The sequence below is a fragment of the Peromyscus maniculatus genome, chromosome 8 (genome assembly GCF_049852395.1).
Source record: "Peromyscus maniculatus bairdii isolate BWxNUB_F1_BW_parent chromosome 8, HU_Pman_BW_mat_3.1, whole genome shotgun sequence".
Lineage (NCBI taxonomy): Eukaryota > Metazoa > Chordata > Mammalia > Rodentia > Cricetidae > Peromyscus > Peromyscus maniculatus.
Window position 1 is genome coordinate 31,082,399 of NC_134859.1, and position 7,017 is coordinate 31,089,415.

Genomic DNA, 7,017 nt, shown 5'->3' on the forward strand with positions numbered 1-7,017 from the left:
AACATGGATTATTCATGAATGTTTTCACCCATTCCTTAGACTCTTTTTATTTTATTTACTTATTTGTTTATTCAAACATTCAATGTTGTTCCTTGTTCTACTTACTATTTCTTATTCTTCAAATATTTTATTTATTTTTAATTTATTCTCTGGCGATTTTATACTTGAATATGAAATATTGAGATCCCATTTACTCTTCTTCCTCCAACTCCTCTGAAACTCCTCTCAACTTCTGCTTTTGTTTGGGTTTGTTTTTTTCCTTTTGGTTTGGTTTTTGACACAGGGTTTCTTTGTGTAGGCTTGGTTGTCCTGGAACCTCACATTCAAAGATCTGCCTGCCTTGTCTCTGCCTCCTTAATGCTGAGATTAAAAGTACATGTTACCACATGTCACTTTATGTATATTTTTATTAATCCACAGACTAATTACTACTGTTTTTTTTGTAAAGGCACACAGGGCCATCCACCAGAGAATGGACAACCTACCGGGTGCTATACCACTGAAAAAAATTTACCTTCTCTCCTTAAGGATCCCCCAGATGCCAAAAAGCTCCTCAGTTGTCCATGGGCTTCAGGCATCTCTCCCTATCCATGCTGGTTGATCTCATGCAGATCTTGTCAGGCAATAATAGTTGCTGTGTCACAGAAGTCCAACAGCTCCATCACATTCAGAAGACACTGTCTTGAAGCAGTCCACCCCAACCTTTAGCTCTTACAATCTTTCTACCTCCTCTTCCACGATGTTCTGAGCCTTGGGGAGAATGGGTGTGATAAAGATGTCCAGTTGAGGGCTGAGCTGCAAAATCACTTATTTTCTGCACTTTAACCAGGTGTGAGTCTCTGTATAAACCACCATCTTAATACCAACTCACTTTGGGAGAATAGCTGCAGGTTCTCTCCATGACCTAGGCCCTCCCCAGCCATGGGTTCTTGGCCAGGTTGAGAGTACCACCATCTCCACATTCTTGATAGAGTATTTTGTCATACTAAAGGTTTACATTTTAATAAAGTCCAACTTAACTATTATTTCAATTGTTCATGCTTCTAGTATTATAGCTAAGATCCATTTCATAATAAAAATATTGAAATTCATGATTGTGCTTGATCTTACTTAAAAATCCAAATCCTTCCTTGCATGGCAAATACAAAATAAAAATAAAATGAAGCTGGGCAGTGGTGGCACATGCCTTTAATCCCAGCATTGGGAAGGAGAGGCAGGTGAATCTCTTTGAGTTCGAGGCCAGCCTAGTCTACAAAGTGAGTTCCAGGACAGAATCCAAAGGTTACACAGAGAAACCTTGTCTTGAAAAAAACCAACAAACCATGCCCCCCAAATCAAATGAAAGCATTAATAAATGTTGGGTAGATGAGGTGTGTTAAAAATTAGGAACCTGTGAGGGCAGGAGAGACATTTAGAGTGGGTATCATGTATATCCCATAAATTCCAAACCCCTAGTCTTTACAACAATGAACAATAGATGCCCCCAGAATCTGCTCCACCCACTGGCTCAGACTCGGTGGTACCAAACTCCAGTCTTACTGATAGTTGATGAGATCTGTCAGGACTCTGAGGCAAGGCTCTCTCTTATCCCTTACTTTCTAGCCTGAACTCAGCCTCCTGATGTCTGTACCAGTCAGTGCCTGCCTGGTCCTTATGTTTTACACAGCTATATCTCTGGGCCTTCCCTCACTATAGACTGCAAGGCTAAACTGAGGTCTATCTCTCAAGATGGCTCCAGGTTGAGGAACCTGAGTCACAAGGTGGGCAAAATGGGATTTTTCTCTACCACTGAGACATCTGCGAGAGGAATCAGTCCAATCAAAACCCACAGCTGTGTTTGAGGCTTGAGGGCTCTGGGATTGTCCTGTGGGAGGACAGCCCATTCTTCTTCTGGCTATGCTTTGGAAGCAGTTTCTACTTCCTCTTCACATGAGGATATTGCACAGCTGAGACCCATGCTTTCTGTACTTCTCTACATCACATGCCCTTTTCCTTCCCACTTTGAGGGAACCTTTCCCTTTCCTGGTGGACTTCTGAAGCCACATATTTCCTTCTTTGAGATAAAGTTTGTTTTTTATTATTGTAATTAGCTCCTTCACAGACTCACAAAAGGCAGACTCTGGTTGATCATCTAACCCAGAAGTCCCTCCACTCCTTGATACTTACCTAAAGCAGTTGAAAATCCAACAAACAAACAAACAAACAAGCAAAAACCCTGCACCTGAAATCTTACAGCAGCTTAGCTGAGTTTCCAGAACTTGGAAGCTCCCAAACTGTCTCCCAACAGCAGATGAACCAATGAGCTTTAGTACACTCAGACAATGAAATGAATGTATTCATCTATGAAGTCAGCTGTGCTGGGCATGATCATACATACCTGTTATCCCAACACTGAAGACTCTGAGGCAGGAGGATCACAAGGTAGAGGCTAGCCTACTATATAGGAAGAACCCACGTCAAAACAGTAGCCCAGGGCTAGACAGCGTGGTCAGCAGTCAAGGGCACTTGCTGTTCTCACAGGAGACACTGATTCTATTCTCAGCACCACGTGAGTCCATTCAGAGATGCCTAAAACTCTATTTGAAGGGGATCCCATCCTCTTTTCTGGCCTCCTTGGGCAGTTACACATACCCCACATACACATAAATAAAAATTTAAAAATTTCAACCCCAAAAAAGTGCCATGAAGAAAAGAAGGCCCCTGTATCCTCTCCTCTTTCTCTTTCCTCTCCTTCCTGTCCCAACTCCCTCTTTTTTATCTTTCACTTTTGTTCTTTCTGTCAATGAATAAAGGATGTGTGTATGTGTGTGTGTGTGTGTGTGTGTGTGTGTGTGTGTGTGTGTGTTGAATGGGGAAGGTAGTTTTGTGGGAAATCTTTTTACTTTCCACTTAGTTTTGCTGTGAGCATAAATTGTTCTTAATAAACAAAATCTGTTGAAAAAATATGACTGCAGGTACAGAAACTGGGGAAGACAGCCAGTCCATATCAGCAGTCTGCAATGGAGAATCGGGGTAACCTTTGAGCATTTCCCCACAGCACTATGGGGATTTTCTTTCTTGTATTTTTTTAAGAGTTGTTGTGGGGAAACATTCAGTCCTTTGAAGGCCCATGGAGAGAGTCAGCTAACAGCTGTGCCTCAGCTTCCTGGGGGAGTCTCATGAAGACATGGGGGCACTCAGACTTTCCCAGTACCAGCTCCTGGAAGTCAGACATGGGACAGGTCTGCTGTCACAGGTTTCATGGCCCTTCCTTTACTTGGTTGTACACCTGTCTTCAACCATTGTTGATATTGTCCTGTTTCATTTTGTGCATTTCATGTTCTTCTGCAGGACCTAACAGAGACATCCTGAAAGCACCCTGTCCTGAAAGCACCCAGTCTTCAGTCCTCTCCCCTCCATGCTCCCTAGGACAGTGGGTTTTACTCCAAGGCACACACATAAATCATCTAAATTGAAACTTCAGGACACAAGCAGCTAACATCTGATATTAATTACCAGGTCAGTGGGCAGTTTTCAGCTCTCCAGGTGACTCAGCTGAGCAGGCAAAGTACAAACTACAGGTCTCTTTGTCTCTCTGTCTCTCTCTCTGTCTCTCTCTGTCTCTCTGTCTCTGTCTCTCTCTGTCTCTCTGTCTCTCTGTCTCTCTGTCTCTCTGTCTCTGTCTCTCTCTCTCTCTCTCTCTCTCTCTCTTTAGTTTTTGGTTTTTCAAGGCAGGGTTTCTCTGTGTAGCTTTGTGCCTTTCCTGGAACTTACTCTGTAGCCCAGGCTGGCTCAAACTCACAGAGATCCACCTAGCTCTGCTTCCTGAGTGTTGGGATTAAAGGCATGTGCTACCACCGCCCAGTTGCAAACTACAGATATTGATGAGCCCTTGACAATTACCCAAACTTCTACATTTTCCTCCAACTAATCACAAAAGCAAACTGAGATGAATATATAAAAGAGAGTCATAAACATAAACACATGGAAAAATTGAAATACATGCCATTTTTAAAACCAAGTTGTAGACTATCATGATCCCTATACCATCACCACTCCAAAGCCAGAAGTTTAGTTTTAGCTCCTAGTAGACCCAAAGTAGTTAGGGCCAAGTTTCCTATCCCATATCTCTTCTTCAGTCTCCTTCTTACGCTTAGATGACAACACAGCCTGTAGATTACCCTTTTCCTTCCCTTCCTTTCTGAAAACCTATGATAATCTCCAATATAACATGCTATGTAAATAATCTAACTTTCCCCTACTGCCCCATATCCAAACTAAGATAGCTACCCTAGAACCATGCTGCCGAAGCAAAATCTGATATTCTAATACAGCGTGTACTAGGCAGCAGATATAAATCTTTAGTATATTAAAGTGCTATGTTTTCCAAGAATGAGACTCCTCCCAAACAGATGTGCTCTTAGGTCCTTTCTCATTGAGCCCCACAGAGAGGTCTATATGTAGATTTTTTTTTTTTTTTTTTTTGGTTTTTCAAGACAAGGTTTCTCTGCTTAGCTTTGCGCCTTTCCTGGAGCTCACTTGGTAGTCCAGGCTGGCCTCAAACTCACAGAGATCCGCCTGGCTCTGCCTCCCGAGTGCTGGGATTAAAGGCGTGCACCACCACCGCCCGGCATAGATTTCTTTCAGGAGATGTTCACTTGGCAGCACATGCCTTTGGTTTCATCTCTAATATCACTCTTTCCTAGGGACGGTCCTGAGAATGGGCTAAAGCTGTTCCCTCTGACACAGAGATTCCCTGCAGCGCTGTCACTCAGCAGACAGTTGTAGCAGCCACAACTACAGGGTGTGACTGGTTCCCAGTGGGGAGACTAGATTCTAAGGTCTCTGTTCATCCCTCATGCGAGTTTCCTAGTCCCAAATGTCATGATTGGGAAGCTAAGTGTTGTCACAACATCCTCTCCTCGGAATGAATCAGCAGATCAATGGACCAGAATTGATGTCCTTTTCCATCTACTCCCTCCTGTCCTGCAGCTTCTCAGGAACTAGATTTCAGAAATGGACCCTAGCCCCAGGCCTGAGAAGGGCACTTGGCACCTGCTTAAATTGTGATAAAATTTAACCAAATTTCCAATGTCCTATGAGCCTACACATTGTAAGGTGGAGATGTCTGGCCAAAATGAATTGGTGAGTTGGAAAAAAAAATAAATGCCAAGCCAGTTTTCAGAGTGAAGAAACAATAATTTTTAATTAGTGAAAGTACACACAGCTGAAGTCAGACAACTACCCAATATCCCATCTTTATTACTGTCCAATTTATGCTCACAGCTCTCAGAGGACTGGTTCTGTTGCTTCATAAGATGTGCAAAGTTTCATAAATTTAAAGGTATAGTCAAGATTGGCATGAAGGTGCCACACACTTTTAATCCCAGCTCTCGGCATGCAGGTACAAAAGGATCTCTGTGAGATTGAGGCCAGCCTGGTCCATATAGACAGGAAGTTCCAGCCAAACTGGGGCTACACAGACCCTATTCTAAAAAAATAAAAAAGTATAATTGTTAAGCATTGTAATGAGCTATTTCACAATAGGTTATAGGTAACAGAATCAATATAATCTTATAAGTTCAAGATTAAAAGAAAATTGAGTAAAATCAACAAGACTGATGTATCTAGGAATACCAACAAAATTCATCTTGGTTATTTCTATCCATCCTCTCAACTGATGGCTTTTTTTCCTATAATATAAAAAATATAAACACCAACTATATCAAAGGGAAACATGATTATTTTAAAGACATATCAGACAGCCTGCAAAATAGGCTTGTGGTTGTAATAATATGAAAATCATTGTCTCAGCTCTAACTGGACATCGGCTATTACTACTACATCTACTAGGATTGGCACATGCATTCTGGAACGTTTTCACTGCTCAAAGTCTTCTCACCAGTCACCTCTCATTTCAATGACCACTGTCCACCGAGGTAAGTGTGGATGGACATGATAACAGCAAACAGATAAAGGAAACAGATATAGAGGGTACTGTATTGTTACTACTGACTAGTACTGGAGCCCATATAAACGACCTGTTTTCTACTGAGTCCCATGAGCTTTCACAGAATGTCACTAGTCACCATGTTCCTAGTTCAAGCAAGATTTGGAAATGCTAGTTTGGATAAGTGAGACAGATTTCCAGACCCAGTCATGTCTATCAGATATGTCTAGGAAGACTTAAGAGCAGAGCAGACATCACAATCTCAGAGCCCTCCAGTCACCAGACAGGAATCAGGAAGGAGGCAGGAGATTGCAGGGGTGGATGGCCCCATCTAGTGGCCTCATCTCTCTAGAACCCAGGCTGATCTTGACAAATCTTCATTTGTAGTTTTTCTCATTGAGAGAGGCCTAGTTTGATGTGTAATTGCCTCAAATTAACCTCAAATATAACACTGTATACCAAAGAAACCCTGTCTTGACCCCCCCAAAAAAAAAAATCACTCCTGTTTAAACACAACCATTTTAAGGCAGACAAAGGAATCCCCATTTGGAAAATGAGAATGCAATTTCCTACCACCTGACCTCCTCGAGAAATCCACAATCATCACATATTCATTTCCTAGAACTCTGTAGAACAGCAGTGGACTGAGATCCAGAAACTGCTCTCCTACAGACTGAGTGTCTCTAACTGGAGTCAGCTTATTAAAACACTGAAATAGAAATTAATATCCTCTTACATCTCTGCTCTTCTCAACAACCAAACTGGCAATGAATATACCAATATACCAGTTCAACAGCCTTTGTTAACTCTAGTAAAAACCAAGTATTCAATTGATTCTGACAAACTGATCCACTATGAGAAATGATTTGTCTTTCTGAAATAAATTTAAATCTAGAGGCAATTATAAATTTAGAACTCTGACTAAAACCAGTGATAGTCCCAAACCCGGTCACCCCTGGAACAGGACTTCTCTCAGGCAGAGAGCCTGGGTCCTGCTCCCCATTTCCCCTTCATGTCTGCATTGTCTCCTTCCAGCACCTAATTCAGAGTCCAGTGGGTGAGGACAGGACACTGAGCACCAAGTCAGA